This window comes from Mastigoproctus giganteus, chromosome 6 (assembly GCF_048544385.1).
Source record: "Mastigoproctus giganteus isolate SK-2022 chromosome 6, ASM4854438v1, whole genome shotgun sequence".
NCBI classification, from domain to species: Eukaryota; Metazoa; Arthropoda; class Arachnida; order Uropygi; family Thelyphonidae; genus Mastigoproctus; species Mastigoproctus giganteus.
Window position 1 is genome coordinate 217,879,650 of NC_143580.1, and position 24,981 is coordinate 217,904,630.

The 24,981-nt window shown below is 40.4% G+C and overlaps 1 long non-coding RNA gene across 1 annotated transcript; it reads right to left on the reverse strand.

Annotated features, from left to right (window-relative positions):
* Positions 1 to 2,507: 2,507 nt before the first annotated feature.
* LOC150084982 (uncharacterized) lies at positions 2,508 to 24,527 on the reverse strand. The gene is made up of 2 exons (XR_016547088.1): positions 24,429 to 24,527; positions 2,508 to 2,831 (listed from the first exon to the last, which is right to left on the reverse strand). It is a non-coding gene; the product is annotated as an uncharacterized LOC150084982 (long non-coding RNA).
* Positions 24,528 to 24,981: the final 454 nt, after the last annotated feature.

The window sequence follows — 24,981 nt, forward strand, 5'->3', positions numbered from 1 at the left end:
GTGTTAGCAAACTTAATCGAACAGAAAAAGAACAGTAAGTCCTGATCACTGACTCCTGCATTATTTGTATTAATGCATGCAAAATGATCTGCAGTGTCAGGGTTGTTCATTTAAAAGAGCTTCGTTGTGTGGCAGTTCTCAGCAGGGTGCAGAAAACTAATGGGCACACTTAAACCAACACACTTCAGCATGCTAGTTCATACAAGACAATTTCATTTCGTTTGCTATTTGTTACAGTTGTGTGTAAACTTTTTGTATGGCAATCTAAAGGGACCATGAGTCCAATAGGGATTAGTGTATAGTGATTTGATTTTTACATCAGACTGTTCCTCAACCATCATGATCGCTGTAGATTTTACAAGAAAAACCTGATGCAATATGAACTCGCAACGGTATGTTGGATCTTTATACCACTCTTGCATCAAAGGCAAGCTACCGGATCAGCTGTCCGAAGGAATCATCTTCCTGCATAACTTCAAAGATGTAATTTCGGAGATCTTTCTGCGTAAAAATGTTATATAAATATGGTTCGATTCTAAACAGTAATGAAACTATGGATTTTATTTATTTATTTATTTTTATTTTTTTTAACCCTTCAAAACTCCATAGCCGTTTTTAAACTTCAGTCATAGCTCCACAATCGGTTAGAATCGGACCCATGTTGATGTAACTTTTAAACTCAAAATTACCTCAGAATCGCATCCTGAAGTTATGCCATTACTCGTGACTCAACCTGTACTTGTATCCTGGAAGGAAGTGGGCCCTGGCTACAGAAAAGTTAGTTTATAGAGTTTATAGGTGTTACAAATCATTACTGTAGGAAGTCTGTGTAGATCCTATTGGCACTCATCTAGTTTAATTATCACATACTCTCAAAGGTTTACCAGGTTACTAAGGGCTGATCATTTAGGCGAATATCATCTGAGACTTGCATTATCTTTATATGGTGTTCGATGCCATGGATAAATACAGTCCATTAATGAAAGATAAAATGTAAGCTATTAGGTGGACTAAACCAATTCAATGATGTTCTCATGCAGTCCTTCCTGATCACTCTCCTTTGAGTTCTATACCATCCTGGAGGCAGTACGATAGCGAATGGTTTTAGTATGTCAACAAGGTTCAGATCATGAAATAACATTGTACACAGTTTCCAATATATGTTCAAGGTGTGGCTAAAATGAAATGACAATTATTGCTTACCAATGTCTTACTACTGCGCACGTCAAGAATTGTATTTTCGTGTACAGATCCGTTTTGCAATCGGTTAAGTTTTAATTGAACTGTGCATCTTTAAGTGAACCAATAATTTAACCCTTCGGCAGAAAAATGAATGAATGTAATTAAGAGCAAAGAATTGTTATTAAATTTAGTGACTCTCGGTAAACATGGTGCAGAAACGTTGGAGATATTATGGAAAGTGTACAGTGATGAAACCATGAGTTAACCACTTGTGTATGAATGGCACAAACGGTGTTCAGAAAGAGACAGGAAGATGTCCACGTCGACAAGAAGAAAAGAGGAATGAACTTCAACTTCAATGACAGACAAGGATGCTGAAAAAATTCTCGAGATCGTGCGCCAAGACTGTCGGATGAACATTCGACTAATTACAGAACAGTTACACATTGACAAAGAAACCAAGAACAATTTTGACAGATGATTTTTCATCGCTACAATCCACCGTGTCGTTCCCCTTGCCGCAGCGAGAGTTTTTAACAAAAAACAAGATCAGAACATTAGAGCGCTCTCCTTATTCACCATATCTGGCACCATGCGACTTTTTTCTGTTCCAGAAAATTAAAATCCACCTCAAAGTTAAATGATTTGAGGACTTAGAAGACATTCAGAAGAACACAATGCAACAGTTAAAGGCGGTATCTTCCAAGGACTTTCGTTGTTGTTTTAGATCGTGGAAATCGCCAATGGAGCGCGGCATAGAGAGTACTTTGAAGGAGATAAACATTGAAATTGTTGTATTTAAAATAAATGATTTTAAAAATATTTCTCGTTTCTTTTTGGCAGCACCTTGTATATGCAACTTAAATTACAAAGATAGTACCAACAAAATAATAAATAATTACAAAACTCGAACTATTTCTGATGCTAATATGGTTCCTGACATTGCATATAGGCAAATATTAACTCGTTGGAGGACATCGAAAGACACTACGTAAAAGAAACAATATTTTTTAGCCAGTCAGTTTTAAATTTTAAAGCTCAAAAAAAGGCTTAATTATTAATCAAAGTATAATTAATATTGTTTCTTTTAAATGTCGTGTTGTGTACTTTTTTTTAACCAGCTATTTCCTATTCATTTATGACAGCATAATTTATTAGCGAATCGTTTAAAAATAGCTAGCAGAAGTCGTAATCTGTTTTTTAATTTAAATATATTTGACTGCAGCACGACTAGGTTTGTGCACTTCACACAAATGGCACCAAACGAACAGTAAGTTGATCACGTGAGCTGCAGTAAAAAGTTGATCACGTGACCTTCTCCAGCTTCATTTCTCTGCGATGAGTGCCTCGTGTTTGCCTGATGTACTTCCTCAACAGTTTAGAGTCATAATTGAAAAATTTTAACTTATTACAGTCAGCGTCGACAATCTTCTTTCCATTACTTTTCACACAGCTGCGAGCACAGCGAGTTCCATTGTATACGCCCAGTTCATAAACCCTTGTGCAAATACCACAGTTTTTCAAACATAGGCTCAAAGTATCTCGTTGACGGCGGTCGTTGTTGAACATGTCTTTTGCGCATAAAGTGAAGAACATTGCTGATAAGAGGATCCATGAGACAGTATGGGAGATAACCATCGTCAGCAGTCCTAAAAACAAGAAAAGTATTTTTTATAAATGCTCATTGGATTAACGAAAAGAAAATTATCATTAACATTTTGTAAATAAAGTTACATTTTAAGATTCGACAGAAGAGGTTGAATAATGATAAATACCATTGGTAAGTTCTCACTGGTGCACACACTGGCCAAAAAAATACAAACCTTTATTCAATATCGAATCGGGCTGCCTTTGTTTCAACAGCAAGCGCGTGGCGAGGTATGAATCCTATAGGATGCATTTTGGTCTAATTGTAACCATTCTTCCAGCAAAATATCGCGTAGCTGCGACAAAGTTGAATGATGGGAGTTCGTTGCCGAATAGTTCTCTCCAGCATATCCCACACATTCTCAGTAGGACCTGAGGTCAGATGAATGTGGTGGCCGAATTTGATAGAAATCCGTGTCGTATTCTCCGAACTATTCTGGCCCGATGCGCTGTTGCATTGTTATCCATTAGGTGGATATCACCTTCGAGATAAAAATGTAACGTTGTAGGGTGCAGTAGATGGACAAAACTCAGGTACTTCCTGGATAATAATCGACCTTCCACCAGAATCAATGGACCCAATCCACGCAAAAAAAAAAAAAAAAACATTCCCCATACTATGATACCATTTCCAGATTCTGGTTGTCTTGACAAGCAAGTAGGGCCAATCGCTTCTTGAGGTTCTCGCCACACTGTCTGCCCACCATCAGTGCAAAACAAAGTGCATCGTGATTCGTCTGATCACATAACTCTTTACCATTGTTCCACTGTCCAATGAGAACGTTCTCGGCACAACTGCAAGCGAACTTTTTGTTTTTCTTTGAAACAAGTGGCTTCCGAATAGGCAGGCGACTGCCAGTGCCCAGTTTCTTCAATTCCTTGCGGATGGTGAGGGTTGAAGTAGGGTAGTTCTGGCCTCGGTTGAATTCAGTTATTATTTGCTGCACACTAGATGTTCTATTTTTCTGTACAGTCCTCCTTAGAGTACAACGCTTCTCTCTTCAAGTATTGCTTTTCTGCCATATTTACGCCTTTGAGATGTGGAAGAACCGCTTGCTTTCCAGTCATTAAAAACCTTTGAGATGGATCCTTTTGAAAAACCATTTATGCCTTTCGTTTCTTGACTAGTGATTCCTGCGAAACGTGCACCCACGATAAGACCGTTTTCACAGTCTGATAGCTCACGCGTTTCCTCATTCTGGTTTCATATTGGCATTTATTTGCATTTCTTGTGTCTATGACTGTCTTAATACAAAGGTTTGTTTCTTTTTTGCCAGTGTGTGTATATTGATTTATATAGGACCTTTTATCTAATCTTTTGAATTACCAGTTACAAAATAGTCTTAGTAAGGTCAAATTCTGCAAGGAACCGGACATTTTATATATCAGTCAAAAAATAAAACAGACGCCTTCATACCGTTCCCATTATTATAAGGTAACCATCCAATTCCTCTTTGAGCTTAGCCAGATTCACTTTGAGAAGCAGCTTACTCTAGTGTTGGACAACCTACCGCCCATAGGTGAATGTCATGAGATCTAATCTTCTGCTATTCCCCGATCCATAAACAATTTTGAACCGCCCAGAACCGAGCGAGATTCTGGGCGGTTCAAAATTGTTTATGGATTTATCAACATGATTATACACTGGTAATATAATTTTTTTTAAATCCATAAAACTGCCCTTTCTCGCAGTTAAGCATGATGTCCTCACTGTTAGTTGCTGAAGACAGGACATCCTTCATTACTTGCAGTTTTTGTTAAGTTTTTATTAATGATCTAGCCGTGGTGATTGCTGGTGCCATAACTCTTATGCACATATCATTATTCTATAAAGTAATAAATTGTTGAAAACTTGCATTGTTATGGTTATTAAATAAATATTTTTGATAACTATGTATTTATCAATCTAAAAATCTGCAGTACTATATGCACATGGTATAAATGGCGTTATGTTAAAGAGGACTGTCCTCGTGGCTAGTAGAGTTGGTATAATCGCCATCTTCCCCAAGCCGGGTGGAAAAGACCTGAGTTCGAATCCCTTCAATGAGGCGAAGAATTGTTACGAGCCTTTTTCACAACGTAGTTGAGGGTAGCATGGTTCCCCCCAACCCGGAAACTCGAATTTTCGTCCAGCAAACCGACCACGGAACACATGCAATTTATAGACTTAACATATACTTCGCAATATGGTCTAAGCTGCTGCTGTGCTTAAAATTCTACAACCAACCATTTTTCATTAAAGTTGTTTTATTTTGTGTCAAATCAACTGAATCCATGAGGCGTCAGTGCATTATAGATGTGGTTCCACTACAAGCTGCACGCGTCATTGATATACATCAGGAGGAGATAGTAGAGTAGGCAAGAGATGTGGGGATTACTACCCTTGCGGACATGAATTTCTCCATGCATTGCTAGCAAATGGCAAGTAAGAGCCGTCGTGTTCTATTGATGATTTATAGGATATTTAACATAAGGCAACGGTGAGACTGCACTTGCATTACTCTGTCCAAGCAACCACTCCGACAGATAGATCGAGCTTCTTGAAAAGGTCCAAACGTGGACGACTCATATGAGGAAAGACATCTGATATGTAGGCTAAGGAGCTTGGCAACCAGGTCGCTTACAGGGGATCTGATGGAGTTCTATAAGGGAGGAGACTAAAATTTTCACATTTATAAAAGCTGCTAGAAGGCGGAGATTCATGTTGAAATTAAGGGGTAGGGATAGAGACTGGGTTGTATAAAGTTCTCTTTTAGCTAACGAGATAGAAATCACTGGAATAAGACTTCTGTGGGGGTAGTTGAGGGTGACAGAATGGGAAAGTTCAAAGGTCAGCTGGATCAGTACCTACGTGAGAAGTGGAACACTTAATAAAAGTTCTTATTTTGCTGCTGATGCAGGAAAAGCCTAGGAATTCCTTGCATCATACGGCTAATACTAATAATAACTCACTCGCTTGGATATTCCTGTACTGCAATCTAGCCATGCACATAGAAAAAGATTTACAATCAGCATCCTTCCACACTCTACAGAAAATTTCCGGGTTCAAATTCCGCAAATAGATCGAGCTGGAAACAGCTAGTTACCCCAGCAACTAGACGGAATCAGCGGTTAGATGTTGTCTATTACAATACACTCAGCATTAGATTAGGAGATAACTTGTTTCGCTTTAAGTCAGACAACAATCCCATAGCTGTAGAGACCACACTCAATGTTGCTGGACCCAATTAGAGGGACGGCGGAAATTTTAACGGCATGCACACCTTTTCTTTAAAATACATCAAGCCAAACAACATTCTCAAAGAACTTCGAGAGTACAAATGGCAAGAACTAAGCACGAAGCCGTCAGAGGAAGCTATCCAGCTACTGGCCTTAAAGCTCACAAAAATTGCATATGAAGGAGCATCGAAGGTCATAAGGATAACCGAGAAATCCAAAAACTGGTTTAATCCACAGATAAAATATGGCTTTCGTAAAAAGCAAAGACTTTACAGGAAGTGGCTGAAGACAGGACATCCTAATGACCACATTCTGTACAAAAAAGAGAGTGCTCACTTTATAAAGCTGAAAAGACAAGCACATTACGCAGATGTACTATCAAAGCTCAAACAAGGAAAAAGGATCATTCGGGATAACAGAAAAAAGGGTCTCATGACTGCCGAGGTATTTACCGAATAGTCCAAGAAGGCATTTGGACAACCTCCCGGGCCCAAAATTAGCAACAGAAGAAAACAGGAAGAGAATAACTGATCTCCTTCACCGAATCGTAGAAACAGAAGAATCCGTTTCAAACTTAATAAGAAAGACACCTCTAACAACCATCACAATTACCAAAGAAAACCTCATGAAAGCCATAAATGAACTTCCTAATAAAGCAACTGTTGGTCCTGATAACTTCCCTCTTTTCAGGGCAAAAATCAGCAGCCCTTATATTATTGAAGTGTTGCATCACAGTTTCAATCAAATCATTCAAAAAGGTACTCTTCCCTGTATATGGAACAGCTACATAGTCAGGCCCATTCCCAAAATAAAGAAACCAAAAAACGCCAAAGACTATAGACCCGTAGCCATAAGTTGCACCATCTTGAAAATTTTTGAGAAGACCCTTCCCTCAGCCTTCACCCATCACTGCTTCGGGCATCGTCCTCTACACCTACACTCCGTCTTATCTGGAAGATCAACCGTCACAAATCTCATTGAGACCCTTTTCCGGATGCAGAAAGCTCTCAACAATAAGGAACAGCTCGATATTATCTTCCTAGACATATCCGCAGCTTTTGACAATATCTCGATAACGGCTCTGGAACAAATTTTATCTTTCTACCTCAAAATACAAGGCAATATCCTGAAGATATTATGTAGCATTCTGAAAGAAAGATGCCTCGCAATTCGTAATGACGATTTTATTGCCCATTACTCCATTTCGCAGGGAGTGCCACAGGGAGGTGTTCTCTCCTTACTGTTATTTGCTGCAGCTCTGGAACCATTTTTTGCATCCCATAAAGACAACTTTACTACATATGCTGATGACCTGAAATTCTTCGTCAAATCTAAAGATCTACAACAAGATAAGCAAACAAATCAACAAGCTAATAACACAATAAATGAACTGGAGCATTACCTCGATTGTATTGGACTACGTTTAAACCCAAGTAAATCTGCCCAGATGACAATAACAAAGAAAAAGAGCAGGAACAATATCTCTATGCTGGTAAGCAGATGCGAAGTTCCAAAGGTTAAATCTCACGTAGACCTTGGCCTAAAATGGGATGAGGGACTAACATTCTCTGAGCACTTTGATTACATCAAAGCTAAAACATATGCAGCGCTCTGGGCTGCCAAACAGGAGTTAATTGGCATTAGAAACCCAGATCTTGTTAAAAAGTATATCTTGAAATGTGTACTTCCCATCTCACTGTATGCGTCACAGATTTGTTCCTCTGCCCCACAGAGCAACCTGAAAGCGTTCCTTAGTATTGAATACTGGCTCTTGAGATGGCTGAACAGGATCTCGAACCACCCATTTATTATCTCTAGAGCCATCCTACTCTCCAATCTCAGCATTCCTTCCTGGAAACAGACAATCAACACAAGAAACATTTTCACATTAGCCCAACTGCTAAGTATTGACGGCTTGTTTCACTCTCGTCAACAATCCACCAGAATTGCTGAAACAAGACATCCTCTTCAAAGCAACTTAAAAAACCTCAACAGCCTAAGTCGTTTTTTTCCAGCAAACACAACAGAACTCTTCAATGAACTAAGAATTGAACCGGAAAAGCTCTCTAACGAAAAAGCCTACAGATTGCAAGTCTTTGTCGACTCCTATCGTCTCCTGTAACTAGTGCACAGCCACTCGGCTCAAAAACTATATATTCTCGGTACTCTAGATGCCAAGCTAAGATGATGTCAAAATTTTAAATATTCTATGATGTTCAAAGATGGCAAAAATGTAAATATTCTATTACAAAATCATAATTACTCATGTATTCCAAAATTCTGTATTCAACCTTTCAGAGTGAACGTCCCATGAACTTTGTAACCTTTCGCTAATGGATCCGCTTCACACCTTAGAATATAACTCTCACCCTTCTAAATGGCCATCCCAGGGGTGTCTCTTCAACAGAGAAATAAATTTATAATAATAATAATATAATAAAATGACGCGAGCAGTTTTAATGGGCATTTTAAAACCATAGCCAAATTTGTCGGATTGAGGAAGCGTGGTTTTGTTCTTCTGGAAACTACAGCCTTTGGTTTAGCAAAAGAGGCAAACCGACATGCAATTTACATGACAATTAGTCGTTCTAAGGGGAGTGTAACATGGTTTTCCCTCCCAGAAACTCGAGTTTATCTTCCAGCAAAGATAAAATCGACCACATAACACACGCAATTTACAGACATTATATATGACACAATATGGTTTAAGTTGCTGATGTGCCTAAATCCTACCATTACTTCCATTCCAACTTTTGTATGAAATGTATTCTTGAACGGCACTAAGACATGGAGCATTATCTTGTGGAAACAAACATTAGTCAGCGATACAGATTAAGGTATGGTGTCGACGTTCATGATTCCCTGCATAACCACCAACGGAACTATACAACACCACAATCTCCAACGCCGTCTGACCTCCTTGGTACATTGCTCGCCAGCAGCAGACATTTTCCGAGCATCTTTATAAAAAAAGAAAGAAAAAAAGCTGCTTGTTAAATCAAACGATCTTAAGAAATCAGAAGCGAAAGATATCATGTAGCGGAGTGAAAACGTACTGGGTCCATGACCCAGAGGTTCGTAGATCGAAACCACGCTCCTCTATACACTTGATTTTGTTTGATACTTTTAAACCACAGTCTTGTGTAATTACTGTACATTGTTTGGCTTTCTAATTTTTAAACAGTTGGTATTATGAGGAATCCATCGCCAGTTTCTCATTTGCACCCTGAATTAATCCTTGCCCACATCGTATCAGTTTTTTTTTCATCATTCATATTTGGCCCCTGTTCCCGATCTTTTCCACCCGAGGCACACCTGAATTTTTGCCGCCACCCCCTTTAAAACCATTGTCTACAATTGCTCCCCATAATTTTATCCTTTATGAAGAGAAATCGTTTATTTAATTTCATTTTTTTCCACCCAGTCAGCGTTATCTATGACATTCACAACATATGAAATCGGGACACATATGAATGTCAATTCATTGCATTTCCCTGATGTAAGTCAATATAAGAAGCATCTAAACGTAGCAGAGTGGCGCAGTGGAAGCGTGCTGGGCCCATAACCCAGAGGTCCGTGGATCGAAACCACGCTCTGCTATATGTATTTTTTTACCAGTCAGTTTTATGTTAAAGGTTGCCTCCAATATCATTTAACACTGCAACTTCGCGTTATATAAGCAGACATTTTATCGACATGATGGATTTTTTTTTTTTTTTTTTTTTTAAATAGCTGATCGATAAAAAAAATACCCTTGCCTACTCCACAACTCCATTACTTGTAAATTTAGTTGTTGTTATTGGGTTTTAGGGGCATTGGCAACTAAGGCTATGCTGTTCCGTGTGTATTGTCTGTAAATTGCGTGTGTTCTGAGGTCGATTTTCTGTTTGCTGGATGAAAAACCCGAGTTTTCGGGAGAAAAACCATGCTACCTTCGCCTGAGACCTTCCTCCCGTCATCACGGGATTCGAACTCAGGTCTTTTCCACACGGTGTGCTATCTACGAGGGCAGTTTATTTATTGACTTGAGTCACTTGTTTATACAGGAAAATGAGGAGGTTACTTTTGGCAGGTGATGTACATCACAGTCCTCAAAAGAAGATATTCCGGAATCAAAATTAATTCCAGAAAAAAAAAAAAAAAACATATATATAGCATTCTGATTGAAGTTAAGAAATTGATGTACAGGGTGGCCACAGTTAACATCCCTATTAAGAGCTGTCTGGAGAGCAAGATAAAATGGAAGAAATGCAACTACAACCACATTTGGTAGATATGTTCATTGAAGGACAGAAGAGAAGGGAAAACAGTAGCAGCTTACCCTTTCAGTAGTAAAATGACGACACAGCAATTCCTGTACAGCCCTCCCACCCAATATTTGGAACTCGCATATCTTGCTGTTTCCGGGCACGACTGGAGACCATAGCAAACCGGGCCACTAACGACTTGCAAAATTGGGCTAGTACAAATCTCCTTACTATCTCCTCAGAGAAAACAAGTTCAATACTTCTCAAAGGATTCCTTGACCCTAGAAGACCACCGCAGATTAAGATAAACGGGAAAACCATAAAGTTGCTAACAGAAATAAAATACCTCGGAGTGATACTTGACAGAAACCTTAGCTTCACACCACATCTCTGCTACCTGAGAACAAAAATAAGAAGGTATGCGAGCCTATTGGCCAGAATCACTAGGAAAGATTGGGGCCTGAAGAAGAGGGCCCTTGGCGTCCTCTATAAGGCATTCTTTATCCCAGCACTAGCCTATGCAGCTGGGGCCTGGTACACAAAGACTAGCACAGCTGTCAACAAGAAAAAACTAGAGATGACACACCGATCGATATTATTATTATTATCCATATGATGCAAGGAAGCCTGAGGCTTATGCTGCACCAGGAAAAAAAAAAAAAGTTCCCGAGTAGCCCTGAGAGAGAGAGAGAGAGAGAGAGAGAGAGAGAGAGAGAGAGAGAGAGAGAGAGAGAGAGAGAGTCAAAAGTAGAAGGGAATCACCAAGAAAGGGAAGAATGATGATATCCAGCTCAGGACCCTGGGTGTGCCAAGCCCATACTCACCAGATGTGAGCCCCCGGGGTTAATTACTCATAATGACAAGAGCTTGCTGCACTGTGAGCAACCACGCGCTCCAGGTCCTGGCGGGATGCCTTCCCCTGGACTTGGAGATTGCGTGCTGGGGGTTGCTGTACCAACATTCCAAAGGAAAAATAGTCTCTCATATAGGATTCACCACAGATCCAACAAACTCCAAAACCGTGGAGAACAGACGGATTTTGCAACACGTGAAATCACATTGGCAAAATCGCTGGAACCTCACTAACAAAGGCTCCATTACAAAGAAGTTTATACCGGATGTAGGACAAGTTTATCCACTCTCCCCAGCCTGGTTTTCACCCGGACTCAAAAGTACCTACCTATTGACCGGACATGGCTCATTTAGAAAGAGGCTATATGACTTTGGAATCTCAGCTACTCCGCGGTGCTCCTGTGGACAGGAGGAGTCGTGGGAGCACCTGGTATACGAGTGTGACCAATACGAGGACCTCAGATGTCAACTATACACCAAGATTCACTCGCTTCTTCGAAACCAGGAGGACATCGTTCTACAAGACGAAGAGACCTACAAAGCATTCACACTTTTTGCGCAAAATCTGTTCACAAGAAAACGGACCCTACCCTCCCCTTGAGTGCAGGTATTCCAAAAGTTCACAAATCCATGAATAGGAAAATATCAATCACGAGACAACAGCCATCCCTCAATGGCCCAGAGTAATGGAAACACAACTAAGACTCTGACTCAACTTGTTCAAAGACACCATAGAAGACCAGAAGAACCCCATCTTGCCCTGTTGGGCACCTGGACTAAAGGACATCCAAGGTTGTTATATGACTCAACATACACTGTTTCTCTCTTGAACGGTGCTTTCTTTCCCTTCCCGTGGGGAGAGGGTGCTTTGCCCCCACTCCTTCCCTTCCCCAAATCTCTTCCCTCTGGTGGAGCACGGGCCTGCTCCACTGCAATCGCGGAGCCATCCTCTCTATCGGCCCCTTACTTCCTTTTCTTCCCTCCAGTCTTCACATCCCCTTTACTGTTGACTTTCACAGCATTTTCAGCCCTACGCATCCAAATTTAACTACATCAAAATTTCCTGCCCGACCCATTAGCCATATAGAAAATATTATTTCAGTGTATAGCCCCTCGCAAGCATCTAAATTATTCTAACAAATGCTAATAACTAACCGCGAACAGCATTTTTTTTTTTTTTAGGTTCTAGCCACTGAAATCCCAGGAAAGTAGGTGGCAGGACCCGCCAGAGTACTATAAAGGTAACACCCGACCGGCCTCCCCGTGGCGAGGTATGGTAACGTCGGGTCCCATTAGGGACCCGGCGGCTAACAGGCCGGATAAACAAGGGCACAACATGCTAAATACCACATGACCCATATACTTTTAAATCCCTGGCTTGTCCGATACAGTGTACATATGCGGAGATGGGAGAAATCCCAGGAGCCGTTAGACCCAAATATACCTATGTTTCCAGGCATCCTATCCTTGCAATTGTGGAATGGCAGTAGGACTTCTTCCTTTTTGATGTGTAAACATATTTGGCGGCACCAACTAAATTTCGGACGGTAGTAAAACCAAATTGTCACGATTTTATGAAACGAAAATGACGTCATTTCCAGAAATGGCGTCATTTTCTGTTACCTCAGTTGCCAGCGCAAAGCATCATGGGAAAGGCAAAAAGACGGAGTTGGGAGAGGAGATCGCGAAAAGGTAATGGGAGGTGGTCTTGGATGTGCTCAGAGCTAGCCTAAACCAGCTCTGAGCACATCCAAAATCATTACATTACATGTGCTTCAGCAGTTGAAGCGCATGTAATGTAGGCGTTACAGTATCCGTCTGTTTCAACCAGATGGGCCGGTCCAAAATATTTGAATCGGTTCGCGATTGGGAGATAACAGACTCCAAATTACATGTATGAGTAAAGTAAAGTGTGTTTAGGGTCAAACGGCACCAGGGGTTTTTCCCATCTCCGCGTTGTTTTCATTGTGGGTGTACCAGTTCACTGGAAATGCCAGAGATTTAAAAGTGCGCGGATATTGTATTTGTGTAGCCTCATGTACCGTTGTTCTTCTGGTGGTTTAGTCGCTGGACTCCTGCTGAGGCCAAACGTTGCCCCACTTTCGCCCCGTGGAGGCAGACATGTATGAGTAGAATCTTTTGCTTGTCATTGGCCATCTCATTAAGTTGCAGAAGCCCTCGTTGGTCATCAAGTTTTCGCGTTTCTTTGCAATTGCGCCGAGTCGGTTGAGCGTGGCAGGCTTTAGATTCTCATTCATCTCTCTGTTTGGATGATTGTAAAAGTTTCGAAAGGGGTCTTCTGATCGCAGTCGCGTTACAAGGCTACGTAGGTCATTATCGCACGCTTCGTTAGGGTCACCGTCGTTGTCTTGACACATCGTCATTTCAATCGTTTTGCGAATGTCCAAGTCCGATTCATACAATTTACGATCTAGTATGAGCTCTTCATTGTCGTCGTAGTGTATAACAGAGCAGAAAAAAAGTTAACAGAACAAAAATCTACTTTGTACAATGAAAGTTCATTCAAATGGGAAAAGTCCAATTCACGGAAATAAAAAAAGGTATTCGTGACGTCAAGTCCAGCGGCATGAAAAATCGCAGAGAGCAGGTTGTTGCAGGAGACATCACACACACACACACGAATTAATGAGAACATCTTTAGCAAAGAACTCATCCATCAACCAGTCAACCCACTCCAAATAGTTCTGTGAAACTATTTCTTGTTCACAGCCATATCCAAATCGAACTTGTTCATGAGTGCCAATGTTCTTTTGAAGAAGGAGTTCCTCGATATCTCTAATCTAGAGTTACCATAGTCTTCTGTCTAGTAGCCACCGCTGGAGCGTGAAGGTCAATATGGCATAGAAGATCCTGCAGGTACGTTGAACCAGCGAAGATATGGTAGAACAGTTTTCAATCAAGAACAGTTCGCCGAGTTTCCACAGATTGAAGCTTGAAATAGGAACAGAGATTCCGGTAGAAGATTCTGTGGTAAAACATGGGGTTACGTCTGGAAAGATAGTGGATAAATTTCATCTGGAGCGATTCTATTTGCTGTATCAAGTATGCATAGTGATAGTATAATTGTAACAAAAGTACTTGTATTGTTGCAATCATACTATTCAACAAATGGCTACAATCAAATGGGTAAATTAGGCTATTGGCCTAACCTCTTCCAAACGTTGATTAGGTAGAGTAAGCAGTGGTCGTGTGCATAAAACATTACATCGCACGAAACCGTATTGTTCATAATAAATATTTTGGACTGAAGTATGACGCTAATGTCACTAAATTTGATTCGGTAGAGTAAGTAGCGGGCGTGAGCATGAAACGCTACATTGTTCAACAGCTAGAACCGAACGATCTACGTCGTTCGGTTCTAGCTGTTCGAAATTTAGTAGGTATCATCAAAGATGTTTACACATAAAACATCTTTCGTGTGTATAGGGTACACATGCGTTTTTTTTTTTTTTTTCTTAATAAATGTGCCGATAACGAAGATAGCTATAAAACTATTGAAGGACTTGACCTGCATTTCAGAGGATTTTCTGTATTGTTTGTGCAGTTGACCTTCATTTATGCGAAGAAGTCGAGAAACTTGCACTCACTTGCATTGTTTCTCGCGTTGGAATATTTATGTGTAGAACCGCAAAATCCTTCCATAACTAATGCAATTTTTTTTTGTGGGGTTTAAAAAATAAAGGAGGCTTGGAAAAAAAGAGGAATTGAATTGTTCCAAGGTTCCCCTGGACCTTGAAGACTTGAGCAACTTCACCATAGCACACTCTGTGACATTGAAATTGCAGCACTCAGAAGGACTGATTGGAAGTGCATACAAATTAGCGGGTGGTTGAGTTGCACCGAAATATACACTAAAAGGAGAATTCATGGGATACCTGGTTCCTGGGCAACGTTGTCACCCTTCTCGCTAGTGGACGAACTCACCACTTGGCAAGTATTTAAGTACACCGCATTCACGTAGACGGTAATTCGATATCAGTACAGATAATCGTCGTGAGTTAACCGACTTTGAAGTGTTACAGAAATTGCACTATCCCCGTTCGACAGTATCAAGAGTGTATCGGGAATACGCCATTTCCGGAATAACATCTCCTCGAGGACAGTGCTGTTGTTGGAGAAAAGTGGTGGACGAACATGGCCGTCGACGTCTGTCTCGCATTGTTTCAGCCAACCCGAGAGCGACAATGGCACAAATCACCACCGACTTCAACGAGTGAGGTACCAGAAACGTCTCGACCACAGGATCGGCATCAGGCGATCACTAGCCGCAATAGGTTATGGGAGCCGCCGACCCACCAGAGTGACATCACGACTCAGGACTCTATGCCTGAATTGGCCAAGAGAACATCGACACTGGACATTGGATGATTGGAGACGGTTCTCCTTGTTCGATGAGACCCGTTTACAGTTATTTAGAGCAGACGGGAGGGTGCGTATATGGAGGAAACCGCACGAAACTATGCATCCGTCACGTCAACAAGGAACTGTTAAGGAAGGTGGACGGTCTGTAATGGTCTGGGGGTGAACTGGCACACGCTGAGACCTCTGGTACGCTAGACTCATCTCTGTACGGTCCAGGTTATGTGTTCATCCTTGCAGACCATCTACATCCCTTCATGGCCATCGTGCACCCACAGGGCATGGACTCTTCCAGCAGGACATTGCGCCTCCCCACAGCTGTGGTGACTAGAACATGGTTCGAAGAGCATTCCGCAGATTTTACCACCATGGAATTGCCTCCCCGTTCACCGGACATGAACCCTTTGGAGCATCTTTGGGATGATGTGGAAAGGTCCGTTCGAGCTTTGGATCCTCCAACGAGTAATGCAACGGAATTGTGGACAGCGGTGCAGCAAGCATAGATGGAAATACCTGTGGAAAGCTTTCGTGAACTAGTGGACTCAATGCCTCGCCGTGTGATTGCCCTTATCAGGGAGAAAGGTGGGCCTACTCGTTACTAGTGGACAGAAATCCCAGGATTTCTGTGCAATGAGAAATCATGAGATTCCTGTGCACTCAGTGTACAAACGATTAAAAAACGGGACCAATAGGCCAGAAGCTTAGACTGATATAAAATACGAACGTAGAGATCGTTGAGTTCAAAGAAATCCGTGTGTCACGCAGTAAACAGGCTTCTGTCTCGCAGCAACCGACTTCAGAGTACAAGATTATAGAGAAAGTCGAGAGTTATCAGATTTTTCGGTCTTCGAGAGGCTGGATGGTCGCTTCTGTGTAGCAGGAACGTGCTGACAACACTACAGTGCACAGATGTACTTTTATGGGCTTTTTTTTTACTCTGTGGGTGAGTTAGTGGGTCTCAGGCGTATATAGCAAGGTCCCCCCCCCCAGAAAAACTGGGAGTTTCAGTCCAGAAAAGCAGGCAAATCGACCAGAGAACACACAATTTATAGACACAATACACATGGATAGTTGAAGTGGCTTTCTATGTGACCCTAATATAATAGTTTAGTTTAGTTCACAGATGTTGGTAACAGTGGCTGCGGATCGTACCTTCCCGTCCTTTCCACCTGCTGTGGGAAGGACGGTGGTTATAACCACAGTATAACCCGCTCACAGAAGAAGAGTTGTTATTGTAGTTGTAGTACGGTTTTAGGAACATCAGCAACTAGGGCCACATTATTCCGTATATACTGTCTATAAATTGTGTGTTTTGGTCGGTTTGCTGGACGAAAAACCCGAGTTTCTATGATTAAATCATGCTACCCTCGCCTGAGACCGACTAACTCAGCCATGTTGTGTAAAAAAGGCCCATAAAATTTCCTCACGTCGTCGATGGAACTCAAAATCAGGTCTTTTCTACCCGGTGTGGGGTGAACAGCGATTCTACCAAATGGACTACTCACGAGGACAGAAGAGAACTACTGCATCTTCTATCATTTTTGAGCACGAATGACGAAACAGTGCATGGTTCTCAGCAACTTCATAAAATAATAAATAAAGAATGGTTCTCAGCAACCGGCAGATATGTTTCGCACTTGCGATGCATCGATAAAATCAAGGTATCTGTGAGTCAGCCGCCATTCTTGTGTAAGTACTGTTTCCGGCTGATTAAGAGTCACTGAAAAGTAGAGATGAGATCCTGCGACTGATGGTCTTTCTCTATGCCGGTTCAGCAAGCGAAAGATTTGTTCTGACGGACGACAACATAGAACCCCATAGGTCACTGGTAGCCAATATATTTGGAGACGAGGGGATTGCCAGTATGTATTTTGTCTGCTTCTCCCTCCGACGTGAGTCCCATTGCGAACATCTGAATTCGCTAGGAAAATGTGTGGTTTGTCCGGACTGTTCAGTTCTATGACAATCAACTGGAAAAAGCTGATTAAGCTACCGGTCCTACACAAGAATCAACTGGAAACACCACTTACACAATATGATAACCCACAATTACACCCGCCTCTCCAAAATAGCTAGGCTCTACTTGCCATTCTGAGAACAACTTACTAAGATTAGTAATAGAGACTAATGTCATCTCATTATGGCAATCCACCTCCGTTCTTGTAGGGATTTTAGGCGCATTAGCAATTTAGGCCATATTGCACTGTATATAATATGCCTGTAACTTGCATGTATTCTGTGGCCGATTTGCTGTTTGCTGGACAAAAACACCCGTTTCTGTGAGTAAAAAAAGCATTCTACCCTCCCCTGAAACCAACTAACTCAGCCACTTTGCAAAAAAGAACCATCAAAATTCCTTGCGTCATTGACAGGATTCGAACTTAGGTCTTTTCCACCAGGTGTGGGGAAATCGGTGATTCTAATAACTGTATTACCCATGAGGGCTCAATCCACCTCCACCCAACTGACTACCGAGTTCCTGTACCCGAAAGAACCCTGTGTACAGGGTTGTTTCGGATTCCTCTTTCATGCTGCAGTATAACCCGGCTAGAATTGAATTGCAGGGTGTTCCAGAATAATCTATGAAGAACGCACGGTGCCATTCTTCATCACTTCAATTACGATGTTGGAGCGCGAACATTTTTCTGGCCCAACGATCTCGAGCGCTCAATGGAACACACCATACATATTCTCGCATAAAATCCATGCGTGTAGACGATTTCGAGTAGTTTGGCCCTGTTCGTCCTTCGTTGCAGAAAGCGTCCATATAGCAAGGTAGCATTAGAGAGAGAGAGAGAGAGAGAGAGAGAGAGAGAGAGATGAATCTTTCATCTTTCCTCGGTGTCGCTAAGTTTACGACTTGGACGTCTTCGAGCGGTTGCAATCGATTGCACACCTTACTGATGATACAAAGGGTACTAGGAAAGTTTTGCAATATGACGCAACAATAAATCACAGGAAGCTGCTTGTTGCTGCATGTTGAGACATGTTCATACGTGCATAGTAGCCGCCGCGCCAAGTCGATGGGCTCAGTTATTCATTAGTAGTGAGAGTGTAAAGTGCTTGCGATGGCATCGTGGTCACGAAACGAGATAAGGATAGTTTTGCGGTATAATTTCGTGCGTGGTTTAACCATAGACCAGTGCTTAGAAGAAATGACTCTTGCACTAGATGATGATTGTCCACATCGTACAACGATATTCAGGTGGTATAGAGAATTCCAAAGGGGAAATTTCACTCTGGAGGATTCTGAGAGGCCGGGAAGGCCACGAACGTCAGTTACGGAGGAAAACGTTACTGTTGTGAGGAAAATGCTTGACGAAAACAGGCGAGTGACCTACCAACAGATAGAGGATACTTTGGGCCTAAATGCACCAGCAATTCGTTCGATTCTGCAAGATCATTTGCACGTGAAGAAACTTTGTTCTCTCTGGGTGCCGCATCAACTGACTGAAGAGCAGATGACACGACGTGTGACTTGGTGCCGGGAGATGTTAAAAAAGTTTGATAAGGGACAATCTCGGTATGTGAACAACATCGTGACAGGTGACGAGACTTGGCTGTACTATTACGATCTGCCGACCAAGGCTCAAAACAAAGTTTGGGTCTTTGATGATGACGACACACCCGTAATTGTCAGAAAATCCCGATCTGTAAAGAAGAAAATGATAGCTGTATTTTTCAAATCGAGTGGAATTGTGGAACGTGTCGTTTTGGACACGCAGAAGACAGTCACAGCTAAGTGGTATACTGAACAATGCCTGCCTAAAGTCATTGGATCTATGAAGAACCTGCGGCCAAAGTCAAGAATGGACACCTTGTACCAGGTGTCCATTTCTTGACACCAAGAATTGTAACACCACACATGTGGTGTTACAATTGCTTTATACAGTGGGTTACGACCTCCTTATCGCTACAGGATATTGTTCGGTAAATCATCGATATGACACCACGAGTATCCCTTGCCACCTATCTACACCGTTCAGAGAACTTCATATCCGACTGTATCGTAACTCCTCCATCACGATAATGCTGCAGCTCACCGCGCCAAAGCCTGCACCGAATATTTGACCACGACAGGACTGAAACTTCTCGAGCACCCTCCCTACAGTCCAGACCGTGCTCCCTGCGACTTTGCACTGTTCCCGCATGTGAAAATGAAGCTAAAAGGGAGGCGGTTTTCCAGTGATGAGGACCTTCTACGGGCTTGGGACAACGAGTGTGCTTTACTCCCTAGTGAAACTTGGCAGAATTGGTTTAAAGATTGGTTTCGGAGGATGGAGAGGTGTATTGAATGTAGCGGAAATTACTTTGAAAAAATTAAATAAGCAAAGCTGTATTGCAAAACTTTCCTAGTACCCTTTATTTGAGACACAGTTCCTAAATTGCCAGGTTGAATGTATACTGTCCTATCATTAATATCCTGATACCTGCATCTCTACAAATGACTTTTATTTACAGGAAAACTAATATCGTGTGCTAAACCTTTAATGTTTATAGCAGCCTCTACTCCTTCGTGGCACACTCTCCACCAGTTTTTTTTTTTTTTTTTTTTTTAATAAAGATCCTCCTATATTTTCTGCTAGTCAGCCTTCTAAGTGATTATCAGATTAGCTGTTTTTTAGGCAGTCTCTCCTCACACACCAGACAACCCAATTCGTTCCACAGCTTCTCTACCGTATTGAAGTCAGAGTTATGGACTGGCCAGTACAACTTTTTGATGCACATCTTCTCAAGCCAGTGCGTTACAACGTAAGCAGTATGAAATGGAGCATTGTTCTGCTGATACAGGTGGACCTTCATCGATGTGCTGCCCCAACTTAGGTATACAATTATTTAGACGTCGTGGACAATTATTGTCCACGACGACTAAATAGACCTCCGCACTCATGATTTTGTCCAAAACAATCATTTATCCCAGATCAAACCATGCATAGCAGCTCCAGACCACCATAATGCCTCTTCTAAACTTCATTGTCGGGACGATACAGTCCGGCAGATAGCTTTCTCCGGGCACCCGCCTCAACCAGGCAAAACCATGACACTGGTAGATCATGTACCGTGACTTGTCACTCCAAAGCACAGATTTCCGTTGGTCTACGATCTAAGAACGGTGGGCTTACACCAAGCTAGATAGCGCGTTTGGCATTACTCGGGCTAATTAGTGGCTTGTGCACGGTGTACGACTGATAACTCATATCGTACCTGTGCACTGTACCGGTGCTGACATGTGTCCTAATCATCTCACTGAGGGCGTGTGTGTTACTATAACGTCGAATTTCGTTCCCAGCGAACGATTCTCTCCAGGGGTCTCTCCTGTCACGTTCCGTCAACTTTGGAGGTGTTCCGGGTCGATTCGTCACAGTTTCAACGCCAGTGCACTTCCATTTCCAGATCACATAACCAATCGACCTAGGGATCTTCAGTGTTGTTGAAATGTCACGTGTGCAGACCGAATGCTTCTGTGACCGCCTATTATCATTCCTCGCTTGAAGTTTGTTAACTCGATCGTGACATCTTGCATTCATACGCACGAACATATTTATAGTTGTCTAACACTTGGTGCTTCGCTAGCATGTGACCAACTATCAACGGAAGGGTGTCCGGATATTAATGGTAGGGCAGTGATGCCATTATCCACGTTGTTTATTAATTTCATTTTTATAATTTATTTCTTTATATTATTTTAAGATCCATTATGAATCTTCTGAAACGCATGCTCAGGGAAAAAAAAACAATGTGCACTCGTTAGTATTAATATTGGACATACAGTGCAAGGAAGCCACAGGTGTTTACTGCACTGCTAACAAGAAATGAATGAATAAATAAAAAAATATAAGAATAAATAATAACAATTTCTTTTAATTTTATAAAATATTTTTATAAACATAAAATTATCCAGCTAACCTCTGACCCCCCCCCCCCTTCCCCAAGTATTCATCTTCAACTAGCCACGGCGGTAAGTTATTCCACTAATTAACAACTTGCTGGCTAAAAGAAAACTTCAAACAATCCAGTCAAAATCGTTTTTTGAATTTATGGCCGGTAGTTCTGGAATCATTTATATCAGTGAAAATTTTCTCTCAAAGCCTTATAGACCTCAATCAGGTTCCATCCAAGGCGCCTGGTTGCCAAACTCTGTTGCCCTTTTGCCGATCCCACCATGCGAGTTGGCCGTCTTTGGACCATTTCAGGAAACTCAATATCTTATTTTCAGAGGAGTTCTCTATACCTGGACATGTATTCAAAATGTGGTGTTACAATTGCTTTATACAGTGGGTTACGACCTCCTTATCGCTACAGGATATTGTTCGGTAAATCATTGATATGACACCACAAGCATCCCTTGCCACCTATCTACACTGTTCAGAGAACTTCATATCCGACTGTATCGTAACTCCTAAATCGTTTCCTTTCCCCACAGTTTTTAATTCAACTCCACCGAGTGTATAAGTTATTTTTGGGTTGCTATTCCTGAAATGTAAGACCTTGTATTTTTCTGTATTAAAACACAGCTGCCAATTTTCTAACTATCCGCGAAACTAATCCAAGTCATTCTAAAGTAGAGCTGCGTGGAGCTGATCAATAAACACTCTCTCAATTTTCACAGCATCAAGCGAATTAAAAGAACTGTCATCAACAATGTCCTATCAGGTTTGATCGAGGCGAGTTATTTATGCCACTAAGTGATTCACAGTGATGTAGCATAATACTCACGGGACCTATACGTTCTTATCCCATCGATGAAAAATACCAAATGGATGACAGAAACAGAAATTTTAATTATTTTCACTAGAATATAATTTTGAAAAATGACGAGAAACAGAACTAGTGTTGAAGGTATGACCAAAATCTAAGAAAGTGTTTATTTTTTCGAACATATGTCGATTATTTTCAGTATAACAGATCTCTTGGGTGTTCTGAATATAAACATATAGTCGCTGTGTTAGAAAAGTATGAAAATACGGAGTCCATATAGAATCCATGACGATCGTACTGTAAACTTTTAAATAAAGAGCAGAAATAATTGAACTAGAAAGCAGATTCTTAATGCATATATTATTATAACGCATCACTACTCACATGCGAAAGAGAGTTATATGCAAAAACAAACAAGAGGTTGGCTTATCCGTTGAAATACGGTAACAGTAATCAATATCACCATGTTCCTAAAGCTTTTTGAGTAGCGTAGGTATCTGTGAGAAAAACAGAGGTAAAACATAACGTAAAAGTCAAGAAGCACGATTAATGAACTTGTAATGATGAATCTGATAATTTTGGAATGTAATGTATTTACGATTTCAGTGTATGGACTTGCCGATTTCGACCTCAAAAATATTCTGAAGATTTTATTCAACCAATTTAGGGTATAACATGGCATTGCGTTTCAAATAAACCAGGATATTTGATCACGAATTTGAAAGGAATGTCTTTTACAACGTTGTTTTTTTTTTCTTTTCTTTCTTTCTTTTTTATTATTATTATTTTTTTTATATCAAATCGGATCACGATGCATTTAGCATCAAAACATAACGAGCAAAACGTTTCCTGCGGAGAAGAAATCCTTGACCGTCATCTTGCCGTCCTTAAAATTCCTTCACCACCTGAATATCAATGCCACTTGTATCCAATCCATAAGTTTGCTAGATAAACTCCAAAGTTCCCTGGTTACTTTTTCCCAACTTCACACAAAATTTAATCGCATATCTTTACTTTAAAACTTACATAATATCGTTTTGCATACTTTACCTTTTCTGCGATTGCAAATGCAGACCAGAATTCTAAAGTAGATCTAAAACACTATAATCTGCGTTATTTTTTGCGAAACAACTTTACTGTATCCTATTCATAATTCAATGCAATAAAACCAGGAAAATCTAAATTCTGATAATTTGTAATTTCTATCGAACTAGAGTTTATGACATTTCTAACATAAAATAACTAAAGCTTTCCTTGAATAAATTTAACTCTGTTTAATAATTTTGCTATTTCTGAAATTTGCATTTCGTAGGTGGCGTTTGTGAAGAGGGAGAAAGAGAAAAGTTTTTCGTATTTTAAAATTCATTCTGGTTATAAGTGTGTTGAAAGTCACAATTAAAGAGTTATTATATTTTATTTATTTTATTTTTTTGTATGATTTTTCTTTTCGCTTATTAAAAAAAAAACAAAAAAACTTATCCTTTTCTAGGTCAGGTCTCCAAGCTGCTATTAACGAAAGATTAATGAGTATTGCGCATGCAACTTATTTGAAATTTATGTTAAATACTATATTAATAGTATTAATTAATAATTATACATTAATAATATATTAATAATATTTATTATTAAAATTAGATTATTTTTATGATATCATCATTAATTTAGTTAGAAGTATTTTGGATACGAAAATACTTATTAGCCAGTAATTAGCAGCCGACATTATGACTATCAAGCCATGTTAACTGCAGTGTAAGTTGACTTGCAATTTTATGCTTCGAGAAGTCTTTTTTTCGTGTTTTCAAAGTACTTTTTTAATTGATATATAGAAGCACTATCACAAAAGGAAAAACTTTTACCTACGAGCAAACTTAAAGTGGTTTACTTTCTTTTTCGTTGATATACTGGCGTCATTAATTCTGGTACGTTTGATATATATTTTTAATCATCTTAAATAACTCTTTGTGGTAATTGTTCTTATATATATATATATATATATATCTTAACTTATAATGTGTTTAATACTGCGTTTTATACTGTGTTTAATACTGCGTTTTATACTGTGTTTAATTTTTATATATGAATTGTTATATTTTCTGTTATAAAATACTGTATTTCGTTGCATAGTACATGAATTACTTAATGTATTCATGTTACAAAATTGTACTACACAATAAAATATTAATTAGGTTCAAAAGTACTTACCCTTGATAAGGTTTTACAGCGATCAGATAGTTCATTAGTATATCAGTGTACGTTATTGATGTACCTTATTGTTTTATCCAAGAAAAATCGAAGGCATCCATTTTAAGCTGCATGTTTTCCAATATGTGTGGCAAAGTTTATCATACCAAATACAGACTAGTGAATTGCTGGACACTCTAAAACTGGTCTGCAAAAGGTAGGCCACTAAAGGAACGACCTAAAGAAAGTTCAGCTGACGGCCCAGAAATAGTTTCGCACTTTCCTCAAACTCGCCAATAAACGAAGAGAGTCAGTCACAATAAGTGCGTTTATAGAACCTTGTTTTGAAGGTCATGTTTTGTACAGTCACTATTGACAATGTTTCCTTCATTAAAACGTGTAATTGGTGTTTCAATAAGAGGTTAATTTGCATTACAGAGATTCAGGACTTTTTGCTTCTTTCTATAACTCTCCCCCTTCCCCCCCTTGCCTCATAAATGGGCGTAGCTTGCTCAATGTTTTTTTTTAATATTTCGGTGTTAGTCATTCTGAACGGTGTAGGCGTTCATGGAAA